Source organism: Sebastes fasciatus, chromosome 9 (genome assembly GCF_043250625.1).
Source record: "Sebastes fasciatus isolate fSebFas1 chromosome 9, fSebFas1.pri, whole genome shotgun sequence".
NCBI lineage: Eukaryota > Metazoa > Chordata > Actinopteri > Perciformes > Sebastidae > Sebastes > Sebastes fasciatus.
In genome coordinates, this window is record NC_133803.1 from 29563035 (window position 1) to 29585782 (window position 22748).

General features: G+C 41.3%; 1 long non-coding RNA gene across 1 annotated transcript in view; it reads right to left on the reverse strand.

Moving 5' to 3' along the window:
* Window positions 1-907: 907 nt before the first annotated feature.
* The window catches only part of LOC141773526 (uncharacterized), a 36616-nt gene continuing 14775 nt past the window's right edge, over window positions 908-22748 (reverse strand). The window contains exon 3 of the long non-coding RNA XR_012595149.1: window positions 908-2488. This is a non-coding gene — a long non-coding RNA (uncharacterized LOC141773526). The remainder of the gene's footprint in view (window positions 2489-22748) is intronic.

Here is a 22748-nt window from a genome sequence, read left to right on the forward strand (position 1 = left end):
GATCTATTAGCTTCTGTGCTCAATACATTGATGGATGGCTGTTAGCTAACAAGCTAAAATGATCTAAATCTATCAGATGTAGCGGGGGCAAAAGATAGCTATTAGCCTTTCCTCAACAATACTTTTGGTTAATCAACCACATCTTTTCAGTTCTTTTATAAAAACACCTAAATAAGGGCCGTTTCTCATTGTTGAAAGAACCAAAATATACATTTGGGTGAGGGTATAATATTCAATAAATGATACGGAATAAATGTAGAATTTCCTGCGTTTGTTCCTTCCGTCATTTCCTCCACCTATTCATCCTCCGTTTCCTCAGCACCAGAGCCACCACCCTCCTTCCTCCATCTCTCCAGCCCCTCTTTAATAAACGAGCGCTGGTGGTAATTGAACAGTCTGGGACGACATCATTACTCATTCAGATGTCCAATAACGCTGCAGCACCCCCAACACACCCATGCAAACACACATACACACACACACACACACACACACACACACACACACACACAGGATGGAGGCTCAGTCTGCACATGCAGATCCATATCATTGATCTCTCCCCCACCCTCCCCTCTCCCTCCCATACTCCATTTTTCATATTCAATGAGTGACTTGTAGATTTCTGCTCGATACAGATATGTCTCAATTAAGAGCAGGCAAGGGTCCGTATTGACATGTGTGTGGACGGGCCGAGCAGCCGAAGCAGCCAAAGCAGCACCGAGGGCAACGGTCAAAAAGTACAACCTGACAGAGAGCAGCTCCAGAATTAACTTCTGATGCTGAAGGAAGGTTTTTTTATGAAACACATTAACTTGCAAATGATGCTCAAATCTTCAAAAGGAAAGTCTGGTGAAGATTTAATAAAGTTTATTTCTAAATATCCAACATATTTTTGGTTCTTGAATAAACACAGCATGCAATACATCATTTAAAGGAATACTTCACCCAAGATGTTGATCATTTGTGTATCAATTCCTCAGCCCGTGGTACCTTGAAGTCTGGAAGAAAATTGTTCTTGTTTTTTTCTCATGCATCCACAGTGAACGGAGAATCAAAAAACAGAGAAAAGTCTTGATGAATTGAAGTAAATGGGGGTTTAACAACAGCAAAACTATATCAAAACATCAGATTTCACTTCAACACTTCTTACTCAAGTAGCGTGCTTGCACAAGTGTGAGACTGTTTATGCAGAGGTGTTTTAAATAGTAAGGTTTTAGTGAAGATGCATGTGTTTGGGAAGTAGTGAGCATGTGACTGGATAAATGAGACTTGGATTATACTGCACGAGTCGTGTGAGAGTCTGTTAACGGATGTTTTGACATAGTTTTGCTGTTGTTAAAGGCGGCCCCCCATTTACTTCAATTCATTAAGACTTTGCTCCGTTTTTGGATTCTCCGTTCACCATGGAGGCATCAAGAATTCCAGGTAACGCGGCGTGAGTAACTGATATACAAATGATCAGTTTCACCCGATTTGACTGTTATCAGGCCATTAAATAGACGTTATCAGTCGCTATAAGCACCATAGATGTGGGTCCGAAGGGGCCTACTTCGCCTACTATGTTGTAAAAGTGAAAGTAAAAGCAACACGTTCTGACATGTTGTAAACGTCACGTTTTGAACACAAACGAAAAGGCTTCTTTAGGTTTAGGCAACAAAAAAAAGTTAGGGAAAAACATTGTGTTTTGGGTTAAAATACCTACGAACACAAAGACAACTGCATATTGCTGATTTCACATCGAATGCAAACTCCGGTCTCCTGGGAGAAAACCCTGTGTTTCGTGTTCTTTTATAACTTCTTTTGGTAATCTATCATGTGAATAGATGATAAAACCTACTAGTGGGTGTAGTAGGCCCCTACTGACCCACATCTATGGGGTTTATAGTGATAATAACGCCTATTTAATCGCCTGACAACAGTATAATCAGCTGTCAATTTGGGGGTGAAGTATTCCTAATAGCTCAACAACTCACTATTAAAATGGTATGTATGATTTGACAGTAGTTTAACAAAGAACATGTAGAAAGTTTATTCATCCCGCTTCTTCCCTCACTCTCAACCTCAACCCTCCTCCTTCTGATTGCATGTTCATGTGAAATGCAGTGACTTTTAAATGCCCTTTCTCCCCCTCCAAGTACAATAATAGAATATATTTCCTTTATCAACATATATGAGGGACATGTTGAACTACACTCTGGGATTTGCGGTTGTATTCAAACATAATAATGTAATGTGCCATTACTCCAGAGGCTCCTTTAGAGACGCTCTTGAGGGAAAAGTCCTAGATTGGCAACCTCACAAGCACCCAGTGGTGAGGAGTTCAAGGGTCAAAGCCACAATTTAGAGACAAAAATAGACTTGCTAAACCTGAATCTGGAATCTGGAGGGGGGGCACAGCGAGAAGTGTGTCGCGGTGCAGCCCACTGGATCCCAGCAGCTGATGAGATGTGGTTTTCCTCAGTCTCTGCTGTCAAACTCCCCACAGCACCTGAGGGAAAACAGAAAGTGGGCCAGTGATTGAAGGAGGGGTTCACTATACGGTGAGTATGAATGGAATACTGTTGTGTGGGTTCAAGCTTGTTTTTAACACATTCTTTGGCAATCATTCTTTTATAATATTATTTATCATATCGCCATTAATTCTAATAAAAATCCTAAACAAACTGAAGTATTTAATGTTGTCAGAAGCTTACTGAAGGTTGCCTTCTAGTAGATTAAAAAATCATTGATATCAGTTCAGGAAGATATACAGCCATCGTGATTAAAGGTGCTATTGATAACATTGATGACATTCAGCCACTTCGTTGCATTCTCCCTCTTCCGTTCCATTGCTTTCACTTCACAACAAGTGGTTGCACTTAACGTCAAACTCAGCCAGTTTTTTTTTTCCACAATAAGTTGAAACTTGATCTCCGGCGTCACAGAGATAAAATGTGATACCAACGTTGTTACACTATTGGCTCACAGGCCTTGTTAGAAGTGGGAACCAAACGTCAGATATCATCCACAGATATAAACTAAACATTAATTTTGGACCCGTTAAATTTTTTATAATGATTAATTCACAAAGTCATTTTTTTTAGGAAAAGCTATACTTTTATTTGGCACCTTTCTAAAAGCTCTGTGGATGTATTTTCTTTAAAAAGCTTTAACATGAACCATAATTTTAAAGAAAATGTGCACTGCACATGAATTAAATATACTGTAGCTCCAATTATATTCTATTCATCTTCGTTGTCATTATACTTGTGTGCTATAAATCATAGTTTTGTCATTCCAAGAAAGTAGTTTTTACATTTAGCAACCACTTTATTTAATCAGTATAATCCACAATTGTCAACATCTTGATTAAATGAGCTAAACAAATGTAATTAGTTTTACCTTTGTGTCATGAAAAGTCATGAAAATGCTGTATCGCATCAACAAATAAATGCAATACTCAAAAAACCTATTCACAGAGAGTCGGTAGGTTATGAAGCAGAGGAGTGCTTTGTATTACTTCTGTGTATGCAGACAAGACAGAACAGCATAATTCATCATATGAATTATGAAACACATATTTTGTGTATCCTGATACTACCAGTTTTTTTGTGTCTCACTTGGACACAGAAGTCAGACCAAGAAAAACCCTCGAGCCAAACATAAAGGGACCAGTGGTTGTGTAAAATCTAGGAATGTGCCATCTTTTATGAGGGGGAATGGAGAGAGTAAAAACACTCTTGCTTCATAAAAAGCATGTATATACATATATTGGATAACTGTACATCTCACTGTAACTCGTAAATCTCTGAGCTGGGGCTGTAAAAGCTGCCAGGATGAAAGACCTGATTGGCTTATTTTGACTGATCTTCAGTAGAAGCGATATTTTTGCCCGTGGACAGACGTTTCTGGCAGGCGCTGGGGAATCCACCGTCAGCCGAGTGTTAATATTAACTATCCATAACAAAAGAGGAGAAAGGTGGTGTAGCGTGACACTGCGCAGACACCTGTGTGATATCACGGCTCAAGGAGTGTACATTGTGTATGTCTACGGTTATAGGTTACGCAGTAAAATATGTGTTATGTCTTTCACTTCGACTATATAGTAGACCCCGTGCGGGAGTTTTTAGTTAATTTACACTCATATATGGTCTGACTGGGTTTTTGGCTCAGATGAATAAAACTACATACCACTGTGTGCTTCAACGTCTCTGCAGTCTTAATATGATGCCTGCATATGTTTTACTTAAATAGCATATCTAATTTCATGCAACATAATGAAAGATAATGATCAAGCCTCCTTATCTTTTTATCTCAGGCCTCAAGACTTTAGTTTCTCACTGATGGCAGTCAGGTGTTTATAAAAGTAACACAAGAATTGAAAGAGGCTTCACACCAGTCCGGTCGCACCAAATGATGTATGAATAACACGGTAATGTGTAAGTCATTTCATGTGCAATAACAACTCCTTTGTTGCTTTTGGCGTGTCGTGTGTACGTCATGTAGTCTGTACTGACTGCAATGCAAACGCATCGGCGTGAATATGCTACACGCAGAGCTAGTGATGTAGAATAAAAAGTGAAAAAGACTACTTATGAGGAGGTGGATGGGTTCCACAAATACAGGACTTTCAACCAGGAGACGCTTTGTAAGAACCCTCGGCGTCACTTTTTGGTCGCAGTAAACATGTGCTTAATGTTGTGAATTTAACAAAAACACTGACTTAGGTTTAGGGGAAAAAAACAACTTAGTTAGATTTAGGAAAAAGCTTAAAACTACTACGTTTGTACAGTGAAAATGACACTGAGCGTTTTGAACATGGGAGGTGAATGAACAATGAACAACAGGTGAATAGTGTGTCTCTTTCTCTCTTTAAACTACGTCACCACAGCAATTTCCCTGAGCTTTCAATATTGACGCAGATGGATATACCTTGTAGTTAATGGAAAGCCTGGTGCGTCAGTATCAAACGCCAACGGCCGTGACAAAGCGTCAGTATTTGATGCCCTGGGAATGAGAATGGACTGGGTGTTCGTGTCCCCAAGTGTTATTGAGTTATTTTGAAGTTATGTTAATTACGTTTGTGACGTGTTTTCCGTACTTATGTCACATGTTACGTTGTTTACATACATATTATATTTAGTTTACATTATTTTAAGCCCAACCATGATGTTTTTCCTAAACCTAACCAAGTGGTTTTGTTGCCTAAACATAACTGCGGTCATTTCACAGTAACGACGTGGTGTATAAATGACACGCAAAAAAGCCTAAAATGCGTTATCATGACATGTGGAAAAGTTGTGCTATTTCTGCGCCTTCCCATGAGATCGGGTTCATACACGCAGGCCACAAAACTAAATGAGCTTCTGGCTTTGCAACCAACAACAAGTTTTTGAAGCAAAAAAATATTCGTCATTATCATATATCACAGTTCAGAATATGAAGTATTGAGACACGTTGAGTGCAGCTCCTCATTCGGACCACTCTTCACTCGTCACACATCTTCACTTCAGTCCCCCTTTTTCCTGTTCTTCCTCTCTTTCCAATCGTTCTCTCCTCTCGCTCTCTCTTTTTTACAGGCTTCAGGAATGTGAGGTCTCCTTAGTGATTTATAAACATACACATAATAAATGGGCGGCTGTAGTTTAAGCGGTGATGAAGCATTCTCTCTCTGGGACACAGCGCTGGATTGTGTGTGATTTAAAGGGCTGACATTTATGGCTTGCAGGCCTATTATTCAGAGTGACTGTCTGTGTACAGACCAGCGTTTTACAGCGGCTACGCAGAGGTGAGCCCAAAACTAAGCTAGTATCTGACACGGGCTACACATCCAGTAAGAAAACTACCGTAACATATCACATGGTGCTAAAGCGGTGGATGCCTGACAAGAATATGTGGTCACGGCTTCAATGAATCTATCAGCAGCCTAATCTCGTGGCACTAGACGGGGATTTATACGTCAGATTTCACACAATTCGGTTCTCTACTATAATAACACCAAATTATCTCAGCTACAGTGATGTGCGCATAAGTGAGAATATGGCGTAATGCACTGTTTAACAGTATGCTTACAGCAGTTCAACATCAGTTGGTTATTTAATCATGAACTGGAAGCTCTGTTGTGCTGTTCTGGTGTATTGTCTCGCATCCTGCATTAATTATGAATGTTTTCTATTTGATTGCGGTGCAAAGTAGGCCCAAATTATCCCTTTCACAGTTAACTGCGCTACTTTGTTTTCACATAACCCATAACCTGTCTGCCTGCCACCAACGTGCAGCGGATTGCAATCGACGACTCGGTGGCCGACATCACTATCTGTCCAAGATAATAGATGACAATAATGGGAAACTGTCCCTAAGCACTCGTTTGGAGTCTTCCTGCCCATTTACCGATACCCTTCATATTTAATTCCCCTCCTATAGCCAGGACAACAGACACTTTAAGTCCATCTAGAGGGAGCACATTTACAATAAAAGGCCAGCTGAATCCTCGGCTCACGTTTCCTCCTAACTGTGGCAGGACATAAACCTTCGAGCCAGACCTCATTTTCTCGGCGCCATCTCCCGGACACTGCTACAAAAAATCAATAAGGCTGCACACAATCCTCTTAACTTTGGAAGCCATTGTGAAAATGTCTTTGTTGAAAGAATATGGGGAATATTTCTCTTCTTCTTGGCTTGCTTTTTTGGTTTGCACTGTAAATTGCTTCTAATAGTCAGAAGGAGTGAGGGCCGTCACTTGTTTCTAAATTAGCATCTAGCTGTGTGTTTCTGCTCCTATCTACTTGACACAAGTCTATGACACAAGCAGTCTGTTGCTGTGCATTATGGTCACTGTAACTCAATTCCTCCAACTGAGCAGGAGAGAGGAGGAATAATTCAATCGTGTTGCAAAGATAAAAAATCCCTGGAGCAGGCCGGAGAGATCTGCTCCGCCTGTATCAAGTTATACTCTGGAGATTAGCGCGTAGCATGTAGCGTTTAGCTGGTAGCTACACTGAATCAAGGCTGACTGTGATTCACATAGTCAATAAAGCAGGTTGGCTTATTGCATCACGTTGTTCACACAGGTTAAACTGTCACAACAAAACACAAGCGCTTTCATAAAGAGTGCCTTCCGGGCTGGGATGGTTTACTGTGTCTGTGTCATAAAGTCTGACACATCCGCAGGGTTTCAACGTTTCTTTGGAAAAGTCATCAGAAGACGGCTTCTTCTGTTCGGTGATTACTCACAACCATCACACCCATAGATGGTTTACTGAACAGGCCTATACTGGGCACAGACCCCAAGGCCCAAAGTAACAGGGGCACCCCAAAAAGACACATACCAACCAGGACGAGACTCAAAAGAGACACAGGATGACTACAAAGAGACCAAAACAAGTATAAAGACATGCAAACGACAACAAAGACACAAAATGACCACAAAGAGACACAAAATGACTACAAAGAGACACAAAGCTGCTACAAAGAGACACAAAGCTGCTACAAAGAGACACAAAAGACCACAAAGAGACACAAAATTAATACAAAGAGATGCAAAATGACTACAAAGAGATACAAAATGGCCACATAGAAATACAACGGCTACAAAGAGACACAAAAAGACTACAAAGAGACCAAAACAACTACAAAGAGACACAAAATGACCACAAAAAGACACAAAATTACCACAAAGAGACACAAAAAGACTACAAAAAGGGGCAAAACAACCACAAAGAGACTCAAGATGACCTCAAAGAGACACAAAACAACTACAAAAAAACACAAAACCACATAAAGCTGTGTAACCGACTACAAAGAGACACAAAACATCTACAAAGACAAACAACTAAACAACTACAAGGTTTGTGTGACTTGCTCCTAGGTGGTGGGGCCTTTTGTATGTCTGCGCCCAGGGGCCCATTGTCTCATAATCTGCCCATGATCATACCCAACAATAATGCACGAACAGATGTTGCATGAGATTGATCAGCAAAATGCAAATGCAGCTTGAGCGATCTGCTTTAACCAATTATGCTGTGGTCCATTCAACCTTTGTCTACACAGCTTTTATAATAACAGTAAAGGTAAACTAGTTGTATATAAGATCTGTGTGAATACACATAGTGAACCCCCAATATGACCCCAAAAAATCAAGCGCAAGATAGTCTTTATGTCGGCTTTTAAAACTGTATCTGTTACATCTCCAGAGCGACTGCAAGAAAACAACGTGACAGGCCTTTTTCACCGCGGACGTTCTCATTAATGATGATTAATGGCTGCATTCTAATTAGTGTCACGGCTTACTGATGCACCTAAATGGAACGGGGCCATCATTAATGATATTAATTCCACCTGTGCATTTACTACTGTGAGAAGTCAAAATGTCTGCAGTGAAAACAATGTCTATTGCAAATGTTATTAAAAAAAGGAATTCTATAAAATAATCACTGACTAACATTGTAAGTGACGACATGACTTTTTAAACTGCTGTCTGTTGATCATTAAATCTTATTTCTTAGATTTTCTGTGCCATGACAAAGTAATTCAAATAAAGTTCAAGGCTAAAGGTTTATATAAATAATGTTTTTTTAAGTAACCAATGACACACATTTTGAAAATATCCTGGAAAATCTTACGTGGAATGTGTAAGAGCTTGAAAGGGTTATATTTGTGCGGGAGGATGATGTATATCTTTGTGTGCGTGCACATTTTTTCCCAACAGGCTCACTTCAATCTCTTGCTCTCTCAGCATCTATTGCCTTCTGCTGTACATCACCATGACAGCAGGGACTCGGGACGCAGAGGCTCCGGGTGGAGGACGTCTCCTAGGTTGCCTCATGTGATGGACAGGAATAGATTGGAATCCCCAAACGGAAGTGACCTCACATTGACCTCATCCAGACATGACTTGCACGACCCCTCAACTTATAACCTTTGACCTCTGAGGCCTGATTCTGCAACACGCAAACAGAAGTGGGTCAAAAAACGTATGACACAGCTGCATTTGTTTATGTGTAGCTTCTATCTGATTTTAGGTGTTTATTTCCAGACTAAAGCTACATTTACACGTCTGTAGTATCAGATATTTTTGCAAGTCTTGCTTACATATTAGATACTTGTCTTTGGAAATGGATTTAAAAATATTTGCAACTTCTGTTTGAGTTCAGAATAAACTACTTTTGATACGTACGAGTGAGCCTGTGCATTGTTTCGTAAGCACGTCCGCAGAATATATTGCTTTACTTTTCAGCCACTACAGTAAATCTCTCTTCGCCCATGAAGGGGTTAAAAAGCAATATGTATGCTACAAACAGAAGCCACTTCTCCCCAGAACTGCACAATGCTGATATTCTTCCCCTCCAAAATAAACGACAAAATAACCAGAAGTGGCACATAAATTAAAGTGGCAGCGTGATTGATGACTCCGAGAACGGCAGAAAGGGTGTTTGCATCGCTTTTTTTTGTTGTTGTTGTAGAGCTAGGGAATATGCATGTACACAAACGCACACATATCTATTCCCATGCACGTGTATACACATACAGATGATACAAAAACAATCATGCAGACACACATACACACAGATTTGCCATGTGTAACCACATCAATCCAAAACCCTCTGCAACATCCTAAAATACACCCCTGAGAGCGCCGTGGTGAGAGGGAAAATTACAACGTCGTAAGTGCGTTTGCATGCTTGTATATGTGTCCTTGTGTGTATGCTGTACCCCAAACCCACACCCTCTAAATGAGCTCCATGCAATATTAAAGAATGCAAAATTAGTCTGCCAGTGAGGACGCGCTCGGAGCACCGTTGGTGACTGACCTACCGAGGGCACCATGGGAAATAAGCGGACTGGGCATGCAATTGCAACGACGACCAGCTGATATTGTTCCCCCTATCCAACCGATCCATCACTTACTCCACAGCGTGAGCCATCCACAGGGGAAACCTATACAACCAGAGGGGACGGTGGACATATTGACCATATTACCATGACGACCATTTACGACCTACAATCTCATCAAACTCTGGGTGTGTTTTACAGTAAATGGTCACTACTTCAGTGTGGCGAACCAACAGCTTACATAGGGATGTGTATAATTAGCGAAAACACTGGTGAGCAACATAATTCTGTAGCATAACATCAGCAAAACTTATCTCAGCGTTATATATCAAAGTATCTTGAGTCAGCCTTTGTTCTGATTAGCCATCCTTTCATATTTGTTTCCTATTCCAAATGTGATGCACATTCAAAATGGCAACCATGGGACTCATTATTCCAAATATTCGTGGACATTGATGTCATTGTTCATGTCGAAACAACAGAGTGAGTGCTTGTAGCAGCACAAATGTGAAATAAGTTAGCTATCAGGGCTGGTTTTAAGTCTTTAGGGGCAAGTTAAGTCTCAGGTAATTTGAGAGAACTCCACATCAAGTCGCAAGTCTTCATAAGCAAAACGTAAAGATGAAAGTGTTTAAAGTCTCTGAATGCTGACTACAGTAGACATGGCATTTTCTTCAAAGTTGCATGAGGTCAAGTTCTTCCAGTGCAGGTCATACTGTATGATTAAATATCCAAGGTGTGTTGCCTTACATAGCTCTATTGTTCCAGGAGTCAAGTCTTCCATAAGGTAAGTCCAATTTAAAGTCCAATCTCACTCTCAAATCCTTATTTTTGTGACTTTAGTCTGACTTGAGTCCAAGTCTCAATTATCCAGTTCTAGTAGCGACTGAAAAGTGAATAAACACTTGGCTGATTTTTCCTTAATAAATACAACAAAGTGCTAAAAAAGATTAAATCCACCAAGCCGTCCTCACCGAAAAACGTCCGTATAGGTCGTCCGTACAAGCAGTATTACGTCTCATATTTTATTGAGACTTTTAGTTTCACATAGGACACAAACAGTGCTCTCCTGGCTGGAAGTCATGTGTTTTTTTACCCATCTACCACCCCAACCTCCTATCTACACGGACTTCCGCAGACTATCATTACAAATTTATTTGTGATACGTCAAAAACAAACGTAATCCGCAACACAATACGTTTCCCTCGAAAAGTAATTCAAAATTAAATTTCGTTGTATGGGACCGTCATTTTTGGAAGACCAGGCTGAGGTGACGTAGTAGCCTTTAAAGAGCGACAAAGTCAGCGTAGGGAGGAGGTCGGGGTGGATGGATGCCGAGCTGCGCCCAAGACCTGCTCCTCTAAAAGTCTTTGGTTTTCGTCGCTGTAGAAATGTAGTCAGGGAGACATTCATCAGCGAGCTGCTGGCCATTTTAGAGGCCAGGTCAGGGAAATAGGGAAAAGGGAATTTCACTGTACAACTCTGCCTCTTAAAAGTTATGTTCCCATACAACTAAACTGCGTTCTCAATTACGTTTCAAGGGAAACATATTTTCTCCCAGACTACAGTCAGTATTATTAAACCAACCCGTTCTCACTCCGAAATTGTTTAATACCGCCGATTGCGCAGCGTCCCTCAGCATCGGAAACCGACGCACTTTTTAGCAACAGTATGTGACAAACCGGGCTTTTAACTAACTCTAATGTAAACCCACCCGCGGCGTAATTCAACGGTCAGAGCAAGTGACGTAGTATTAGTAGCGTGAGAGCCCGCTAAGGGCGGGCGGAAGGCAAACTATGATCTTTTCCTAGCCAAATAGTTCTCTTTCACAACATTTAACCACGTGTTTAAAACTGCGATTGTTTCACAACATTGAATAGAACGGTCATACAGTATATGTCATTCTGGGAGTCATTGGCAAACAACCTATTCTGTCGTTTAGGTATGAAGATGTGTTGCATGAACACAAGTATTGGAGGTCTGTAATGTAATGGGGACCATAGAGGGTGGTAGTGTGTGTGTGTGTGTGTGTGTGTGTGTGTGTGTGTGTGTGTGTAGGGGGGTGGGGTTATTGCAGGCTGAGGTCGGAGGAACACTTAACACTGCAGGAGAATGTTCCGCGTTGTGGGAGGGTGCGGTGTTAACGAAGGGGGCAAGTCAGTATGAGATCAGCCCTCACCTTGGAACATGACGGGGTCTGGTTTTACTGCAGCTCTTAGTGCCACTGAGACGGTGGGGGGATGGACTGACAGACAGACCGATAGACAGATAGATGGACAGAATACTCACAAGACTGTGTTCATGTGTACAGCACGGAGGCAGGAAGAATGAGCGGTGAGGGAAGAAGAAGAAGAGGAGGCGGAGGGCGAGTGTACAGTCCAGCGCTGTCTTTTATAGCCCCATTCCAGCAGATGAGCAGCATCAATCTTTACCTCGCCACTGGGATAAGGCCTGGCTGCTGCTATCAGCAGGCTGGAGGGGGTTGGGAGGGCGGATATAAAACACACACACACACACACACACACACACACACACACATACTGTACAGACATGCCTGCAGAGAGACAGGAAAACACACAAGAATCATGCACACACAAGCTCACAGTCCATATAGTATAGAAAGGTTGGTAGGTGGTCAGGTTTAGCCAACAGAAAGACTTTGGTTAAGGTTAAGGAACGATGGTGGTTTCGGTTAATTGTTAATGAAATTATCATGTTGTGTCTTGCTCTCACTGTTGACAATATTTCGCTAAACCATGAAAAATCCTAATCATGCTTGAGTTGAGGATGTTGTATTGGAAAAGGAGATATTGCAGGGAAAACAAATTAAACACACCGTCAGTCAGGCTGTTCTCATACACCGTTCGTAGCTATACCTAATGCACTGTGATTTGTGTTTATCCCACAAAATCAATTTGTATATAATTCACATAATCGTGAACCAGGAAATATAAACAGCGGCAATGCGACGTAGGGAAGAGGTCGGGGTGGATGGGTGGTTCAAAAAACACTGGACTTTCACCCAGGAGACCAGCGTTCATGTCCCGTGTGAAACCAGAAGTCAACTAACTTGCATACTTATGTTACGCCACTTACGGAGTTATTCTAACCTAAACCACAATCTTTTCCTAAACCTAACCAAGTAGTTATAATGCCTAATCCTACCCAAGTCCATCTTTTCCTAAGCCTAAATAAGTAGTTTTGTTTAGTAGTAGTTTTATGTAACGAACGGAAATTTAAAAAGTGTTGCTGGACATTCGTAGGAAAATGAACGAAAAATGAGGAATAACTTTTTAGTAAGATATCATATGAACCGTTGTAAGAGAATAAGGGATGTTTTGCTGATATATTTTGCGATATGGCAGATACATTCATTAAAATGTTTTCTAATTATGCCGATGGAAAATTGAATTCAGGCGGGATTATGTTTCTTCTCTCTATTTTGCTATTGCAAATTTGTAGTACGTAAACATAATTTGTAAGAGACAAGGTTCCTCCGTCTCACACACGAACACACATACACATGCTCACATACAGAGGAAACATTTCAGTAAACAAATGAACTTCACAACATACAGCAAGAGAAATGTTTCGAGAACATTGTACTGTAATCACAGTGTGTCATAGCGGTGTCATTTTCCTGAGCAACAGATCTTTAGTCAAAAACATGCATGTCTCATTTTCTACTTTTTGCCCGAAGACACTTTTGTGTACATATTTACTAAAGCAAGAGAGAGGTTTTGGTGTTTGTGTATGTGTGTGTGTGTGTGTGTGTGTGTGTGTGTGTGTGTGTGTGCGTGTGTGTGTGTGTGTGTGTGTGTGGTGGCGGGGTGTTAGGGTGTGAGGGGAGGGAGGGAACCAATACACAGCAAAATAGAAAATGTTTTGAATTATACATTCCTGCCATCAGTGACAAATTGCAAGAGGGATTCGTCATAAATCATAAGCGGCTGCGCTGCCTACCGAGAGAATTGCTTGGTGGGCAGCAGCCTGAGATTTAGGAGTGTGTTGTTGCCTCGTCTGGAGCCCCAGCCTGCAGCCACACCTCCACCAGCTACTCTCCTACCAGGTATATATGTTATTTTCAACACATATCAGCTGACAGTGGTCTTGCTTATTTGTTTCTGTAGCGCTCTTTTGTCACCACAGCAGTTTATGTACAGATTCCTTTTCATCAAAAACATAAATGGTTTCCTGTATCGGTCTAAAACATTGTGCATTGTTTGCAACTGCGGTGAGCAGTTATGTACGGTGGACTTATTTCTGAAATGTGGAGGAAGCTTTTTTTACTTTTACAATGATTGCCGTTGCAATTTGTGAAAGTTATCTTTATGCTCTTTAAAAAGAACATTTTAATTACTGTCTCATGCTGTTGCTCTATTTAGGATTACAGCTATCAAACCAATTAGCTCTGTTTATTTACAACCAGCTGCACACTGCAGTATATCTAGTCATGGACTAACACAACCTTTTCCAGAAAACCCAAATTTCTGCATTTGGTGAAGTAGTGCAACCGTTATTCAGAGGAAGAGACCATGAAACTCATCATGAGAAAGGTATCGATGGTTTGAAAAATCTGGAGCATCTCAAGTTTTTTTTTTTTTTTCAAGCTATAATGACAATGTGCATGTGAGGTCAACTAATGCTGGGTGTTTTTTGAATTAAGTACAACTTTGCAAAGACCAACACATTCTCATTCCCAACACATACCGACACTAAGTGGCCCTACGGCTCAAACTATGACGTTCTAGCTACCCATCTAGTTTTGTTACATACATACAGTCTCTTTTCAAAATAAACTTCCAACGTCAGTTTACTTAGTTTTTAGGTTTACTTGCGCAACAAAAGTACGTGGTGAGTGTTTTTGTTGCCTAAACCTTACTGCGGACGTTACCGTAGTTTTGTGCGTACAGCCTTAAATGCATCTTCATGACACGCAGAATGTCCTTGTAATGTCGTGCTATTTATACACTTTCCCTTGAGATTGGGTTGATTTTAATGACACAACAAAATAAAGGATGATTTAGTATTTTCTATAACCTGAAAAGTGACACTTCCACTCTTCACAGATACACAACATTTAGGACAAAACATCAGCCACAAATCCTAGAAGCTACATCTGCACATATACCACAGCATCACGTTCTTCTGTTTAAACTTATGAATAGTGTTGTCTTTTTTCCCAGCGGTGTTCCCACTGCTCGGGTTTTGGGGAGACTCTGGACAGTGTCTCATGTCTGGAGCATGTTCTATGGGCTAGACACACCTTTAGACAAAAAGCTGGTAAAGCTCACAAAGAGGTGGCCAAAAACATAAGCAGAGGAAGACAGACTCCATCCATCATGGCGGCTAAACAAACACGAGCAGGGCAAAGGAAGCCGGGCAGGGCACAAAGAGCAGAGATGACCACTGGGTCATAAGGTGTGTGAGTGTGTGTGATGCACACATCTGCTGGCAATGTGGATATTATGGTTAGATGACCACCAAGTTATACTGTATGTTTTAATGTATGTGTGTTTGTGTCTTTGCATCAGTTATGAATGTGGACAATAAAATAAGGTTGTGTAGGAATGTGATGTTCAAGATGGGATCTGATTGGGTTCAAAATGAGCGTGTGTTCTGTGCCAAGCTGTGGTGTTAAATGGTGTAAGTAAAATCAAAGGTAACTTTGTTTACAGTATGTGTGTATGACTGTCACTGCCACAAGAAACAAAGAGTCTACAAATTGAAAAATTACAACAATAAATGTATTTATCACCCCAACGACTGAGTGACATTTTAAGCCATGTGCTCTTCATCAATTGGATTTCACAAGGTTCAACTTCACGAGTTGTGTGAACTCTATTCTGCAGGCAAAAAAGTACATAAACCAAGCTGAGGTGAGTTTGCATCCATGGTCAGTCAAAAACAAGGCATCCACAATGAGTGTTGGAGAGGCTGAGGATCAGTGGTTCCCAGCAGTCAGCGGTCCACACTGAACGCCTGTTGTCAGATGAAGTCAGACTCCCGTATTTACACAGCGATTAAAACTCCCGAGCCGAGGCGCTTAAACGAACCTAAACAAAACAAATGAGTGCAAAGGTTTCCCACACACGTGTACTTGCAAGGTACACACGTGTATGCGGACAAACGCTGAGCTAATCTTAGAAAACACACATGCACAGGCATTAAGCTGAGGAGCATGAACACAGATAAATAACTCTAATATGTCTCTTAGAAACTCAACTTTTCTCTCATCACTATAGACACTGGAACACACTGAAGAACATTTCAGCAAAAAGAAAACCAACATTAAGGCTCACAAGACATGTTTTAGTTTCAGCAGTCTAAGAAAATGATCACAAAGTCAGTCAAAGAAATCAATAAAATAAGCTTATATATGTGCTAAAAGATTTTGTTTTTGAAAAGGATAAGCCATCTGTTTATTTATCCATTAGAAGTTACAAGTCCTCTGAGATCACACACTCTAAATTAATATGGCACGTTTCCACCAAGCAGTCCAGTTCATTACACATTAGAACGGTTGGTTTTGCACTTTCATGAGCAGAAATTGTGGATGGTACCAATAAAACCAGATTTTTGGTACCACCAAAGCGAACTGAGCGTTCCAAGCAAACTGAGCGTTACTAGAGCGATATGGGACATCCTGCACAAACCCGCGCTTTTTAAATAGCCAAGCTACCGTCAATAGCGACCACAATTGAAGATGACATCACGGCCAACCGATTTGACTGTTATCAGGCCATTAAATAGGAGTTATCAATCGCTATAAGCACCATAGATGTGGGTTATTAGGGGCCCTGCTATGCCTACTACATTGTAAAAGTGAAAGTGAAACTTAAAAGCGACACGTTCTAACATGCTGTAAAACGTCTTTAGGTTTAGGCAAAAAAAAAAGGTTTAGGGAAAAACATTGTGTTTTGGATTAAAGTAAACACGAACACAAACACGCCTGACTTCCGCTTCTGCTCCTGTCATAATTACCACGGTCACTAAAGGTTGCTGTCGAGTTCTTGCCTTCTTTCTGTGATCTACCATGTGAATAGATTATAAAACCTACTAGTGGGTGTAGGCCCCTATTTACCCACATCTATGGGGATTATAGCGACTGATAACGCCTATTTAATATCCTGACAACAGTCTAATTGACTGTCATGGCAGATAATGCAGCGCCGCTACAGCGATCAGCTGAGAATCCTGCCTATAGTGAGGGGGTACTATCTGCAGTGGAAACACGGCTAGAGAGAAGTGAGCCGAGTCGAGCAGAGCCGTACCATCCAGTGGAAACGCAGCTATAGTGGCGGGTGGGTGGACAGTGAGGGGCTATAAATGTGCTATTTTCAAATAACCTGTCCCAGGTTATATTTTTCTTACACCTATTTTCATCAGTATTTTGCAGAAGAAAGAATAATAGATATTTGTTTTCCCTCCCAGAGCCCTGTTCAGGACATTTGTGCCCCTGGTTTCCCCAGTTATCAAGTCTGACACTCTCTGGTCTTATCAGCTTAAAGGTAGTTATGTTAATCTCTTGTCTCCTCCCCCTGAATGTGCACAGACTGTTGATATGATCTATCTGAAGTCATAGCATCAACAAGCTTTACCATCCATACGAATATGAGTATTAACTCTCATTAGCAACATGTAGCTGTTTTCATGATTTGCAAGGTGAAGCCGAATCTCAAGCAGCTGCAGCAGTGGCAGCCTTCAAACCCCAGAAATCATGTAACATGACAGGACACCAGAGGGGAGTGGGTCTGACATCAGTGAGTCCAGCTGTCTCGCTGCTGTTGAGGAGACAGTTTGTACTTTTCTATTTAGTTGTGATTTATGCTAAATTCCAACACCCGTGTGAGGGGGTTTATTTCAGTTTCCTCCGTACTACACCAAGCCTGGGTCGGGGGTTTGATTTACTGTGATCTGGTTGACTCTTCAGATTATTAGTTGCAGTAAGAACTTCTACAGATCACTAGTAGGTGAACATGTTGAGGCACTGCACAAGTTTTATCCAAGCTAAGCTAATCAAAGATATTGCTCAAAAATTAAATATCATTTATATCGAAGACCTGCTGCTAAAAGTCGACACAACGTCCAACCCGGGGATGGGGATATCGCACGGAGCTTCGAATAAACGTCCCCGGGCAAATAACTGACTGCAACACACAGCACACCTCCAAACCGCCCAACGCCGGATCCCTCTGACTCAATCTCCGCTCGAAGCCTCATCCAAGAGCTCCGTCTCGCTAACTATCAGAGGGAAAATCAAATATTTTGTTTTGAGCTTCACTAATATCAGCGTTTCTTACTCCGCCCCTAATGGCATTTTTATTGATCGGCTTCTTAATGGCCGGCCCCATATATTTGACGGCACTCATTTAAAGTAGAAGTGAGTAATAGCTGTCTGAGGGAAGGCCGTAAAGCTGCGTCTGTGTGTGTGTGTGTGTGTGTGTGTGTTTTTTATCGTATTCTGTCATTGGGGGTATGGAAGGAAGGGAGGAGATGAAGGAGAAAGAGAGGAAGAGATGGAGTTTTTAATTTACTGAGCACAGGAGAGCAAGGGGAAAAAAAGGAGAAGAAGTGTGAGTATGAAAAGGGAGACTTTAGGAAAAGGGGGTGAAGGATAAGCAGTAAAAACACATCTTCCATACCTACTAAAGCATTTCTGCAAACGCAACCCGTTTCACCTACACACCCTCATACATCACCTCGCTGCTTTCGCAAACAAACCTCACAACCCCCTTTCTGTCCCCTCCTTCATCTCTCCCTCTCTCTCTCTCTCTCCATCCCTCCATCCCTCTCAGGTCATCAGCGAGCGAAACCACAACAAAGGGGGGCCGTTGCCGCGGTGACCTTGGCTGTGACATCATGTGGCGGCAGAAAGAAATGAAGCCATTAGGCCGAGGCAGCGCTTGCCCATAAATCAGACTGTTTCCAATAAGCTGCCTTAATGGTCATCCATCACCCCGCCAGCCAGCGCCCTCCGCACCCAACCGCCTGGGGAACGGCCACGGGGACGTAGGAGGGGGGGGAGTAATAATGGGGGAGAGAGAGAGAGAGGAGAAACAGCCCGGGTAAAATCTGGGGGACATGGGAGGAGAGAGAAAAAGAGAAGTAGTGGGGATGTGGGGAAAGACAGGAAAGTGATGATCCAAGCAGAAGGAGAACAGAGAGAGTTTGTTGAGGGATGGAAGGAGAGACGTCGATATATGAGAAGGGGGAAGAGAGACGGGATAAGATGGAGGAAAAGAGAGTCAAAATGGGGTAATGACAGAGGGCGGCTGAAGAAAAGAGACAAGAGGAGAAGAGGAAAGATGTGAGTAGTAGGAAGAGGTTTAAGGAGATGGGAAAGAAATCTGGGGGGACAGAAATTTGGGGAGAGATAGAAGCGTCCATATCAACTGAGGACAGCAGGGAGAGGAGGAGAGACAGTAAAGTGAGAGTGGTGGAGAAAGACAAGGGGAGAGAGGATGACAAAAAGGCCTATATCAGAAGAACATACGGCAGAGAGAGGTCAGGAAGAGATGAAATAGGAGAGCAGAGAGATGCGAGGTAAACAGAGAAGATTAAAGTTGACGAGAGAGCAAGCAAAACAAGATGAGGGTGATACAGAAGGAGAGAATACAAATCCAAAGGACAAAGGAGAGAAATCTTTGCTATCGAAGGGACTGAGGAGAGAAAGAAAGGGAAAGACATTCGCTGTCTCTGCCTAAATGTGTTATAATACAACATGTGATGTATTAGATTAGATGTCCAGATGCTTCCCGGTCCCACAGTGCCAGTCTAGGTGTGGTGCATTAACTGCTGTGCATCTATTCATGATAACCACATCATTCACTCAGTGTATTGTCAATAATAATAAATCCACTCTATGAATCTTCTGCTGGATCTCTCCAACCCTATCACCAGCAGTATCGAACGTTCCACGACAATGTTTTTAATATCCAATGCCGATGTTTCTTGCTTTTCTACAATATCTGGATATGTCAAATTCAGTATTGTTAAGCAGAGATGCACCGATTGTAATTTTCTTGGCCAATTCTGACTCACTGATTTTTAAAAAGTCAAACCTGGCGATTCAGATTTTCTTTCTTTAGAACTACAGCAAGGCTCCAGACTAACTTATCACCACCGCCCCGGAACTGTCCTGAAGTTTGCTTTGATTCAAAAAATATCTTGGTAGTTATTAGTAGTTTTAATTATGTATTACAAACTGTTTAGAGCTAGTGTTAGTCAGTAAAACAGTTAATCAGGTCATAATTCCCTCTCTTATATCTATTTTATATTACTGTGACAACATCTCCTTCAAACAACTGTAGTTATGTTTCTCGCCCAGTGCTCATTTTTAATGAATAGAGCATCACAATCCAAGTTAATGCAACCTCCGTTTAGCTGTTAGCTCCGTGCTATCGGTCACTGGGATTACTATGAGCAGCATCATGGGAATGAATCACAATATGATAAGCGTCTGATTAAGTCAGTTCTCCCAAATGTTCCTCCGTGGCTTATTTAGACTTAAAGTTGTGACAAATTACAGCTTCAGGTCTTCTTCACTCAACTGAAGAACTTCAACACCGATAACATGACGTGTATCTGTGTGTGCGACATTACTGACTGTGCCACTGTGTGCCGAAGTTAAACCGTCATGCCGCGGCTTCACACGTGTGTAAATGTGACCGGCAAAAAAATCAGCTGGTCACGGCTGATTAGCTGAAAACCAGCTGGTTTCGATCAGAAGGCGATCAATCGGTTATGGCAAATACCGGGTAAATGATGGTTAAGCTATGGTTAGGGTTCGGCAGCTAGACAACTTGAGAAAACGCACGTTTAATTGCAAGTCTGTGGCACAAACTCCGGTCTCCTGCTTGACATTCACATGTGCTAAATGCCCATCTACCTTCCCGAATTCCAGCTTTAAATACTTTTGATTTTCCACAACAGACAACAAATTGTACTGTACAAGTTTTGATCGAGCATAACGCAACTTTAGTCACCAGCCAAACACATTTAAGATAAAATGCTGTCTAATTTTTTCTTTGTCTTCATGAGTTGTAATTTAGCCTCAGTTGTAAAATGAAATCAGCACTATGAAGAAGAAATGTAATTTATGAATGTCACTCCAGGTAGGCATGTTATTATGTAAAATGTGTCTAATACTACCTAAAAAAACAACATTAACTAGGACTAAGTGTTGCTCGGAGTTTTTTCCACTTTTCATGTAATTTTGTTTCCGTCATTCTTGAATTAATTTGCTACGTATAACTTTCTTCCCTCTGGGTGCATTTATTACTCATGTAACTACATGTTCCACATTTATTTATTCCAACCCAGCTGACAGCATTTTATGAATTGCAACATTTAAAACGTTAAAGTGAATAGTCACTTGACAATCCGATGGAAAGTTACAGCAGTTAGACAAAATAAAAACCCACAGAGTGAAGACGTATATCACATGAAAACATCCTTGTGCTGTGGAAACATCCGTGTGTGCCAAACCCCAAAACCCCTGGTAGCTAACCATGGCTGCAGGAATTACTCCACACACCCAGTAGTCATGTCATCAGGAACCTGGTGTAACCGGCCCTGTTTGTAGCCCCGCACCACACCGGCCTCACGCTGAAAGGCTCCATGTAAGTTATGACGCCTGGAGTCTGCAATTGTGGTTCGGCATCCCTACTTTCTCTCATCGGTTTGTTGGTTTGTTTTCCGTTCTTTCTTTTGCCATCTTTGCTCAAAGTTTGTTCCCGATCCCGGCCTTAAACACTCAGACTCTCTCTTGTTCTTCACTTCATGTCTTATCATTCTATTTCCCTACTCTACTTATCTCCCCACTCTTTTCTCCTCTCTCTCTGTGACTCTGTGTGTGTTTGACCATATTCTCAAGGAAAACGAGAGCCCATTTTGGCCAAAATCAACTCACCCAGAAGTCACTTTACAACCCGCGCTCCTGTGAGCCCCGTAAATGCGAACTGAAAAATGATGTGTGCGGCGCGGCTCTCCTCTTAGGTTTCCCCAAGTACAGCGGCCAAATTGTTTTCACTAGGCACTACGAGAAGCATTATCCATCATTTTGAATGAGCTCTGTAATTGGGATTATAGGAGCAAAAGTGCAAAAATTGACTTTGAGAGTGATAGCATTACAAGTGGGCCTTTCAGATGAAATAAGAGGGCGAGTGTGTGCTGTAAGCTAGTGTTTTGGCACATGTTTGGTTAACACTGTGTAGCTCTGTGTGTGTGCGTATGCACTTTGAGCCCACTTGTATATACATATATTAATGTGTATGTGTCTGAAAATATATGAATTTATGTCTGTATGTTTTTGTATTGTGGGAGCATATGCAGCTCCACTGGGTGTTTGTGTATTTATGCAGTGCTGTGTTTGCATACACTGTATATATATACATATATATATATATACTGTATATATATGTATATATATACAGTATATAAGTGTGTATATTTGTATTTCTATCATATGGCTGTCTATACCAAGTGCGTTACGTAATACTCAATGAGGTGTATGTTTCTTTGAGCGATGCTTTGACTCCATTACAATCGTCCCAACTTTGAAATATTATCACACCTAAATCATGGCCACCGGTGAACAAACTGTCATATTAAGTTGTAGATGTTCATTTAATTATATCACAATAATTAGTTTTATTGTCATCATAAAGTTACATTGGAGTCATGCTGACAGAGTAGGAAGAACAAGAAAATCGTTCACATATGACCAGCAAATAAATGTAAATTAAGCCCAAATTAGCTTTTTTATCATGTTGCATATTTTGTAGGGCTGCAACTGATGATTTTCATCATTATCGATTAATCTGACGATTATTTTTTTTGATTAATCGATTAATCGTTTGGTCTATAAAATGTGAGAAAATAGTGAAGTCCAAGGTGATGTCTTTAAATGTCTTGTTTTGTGAGTGTAAAACCCA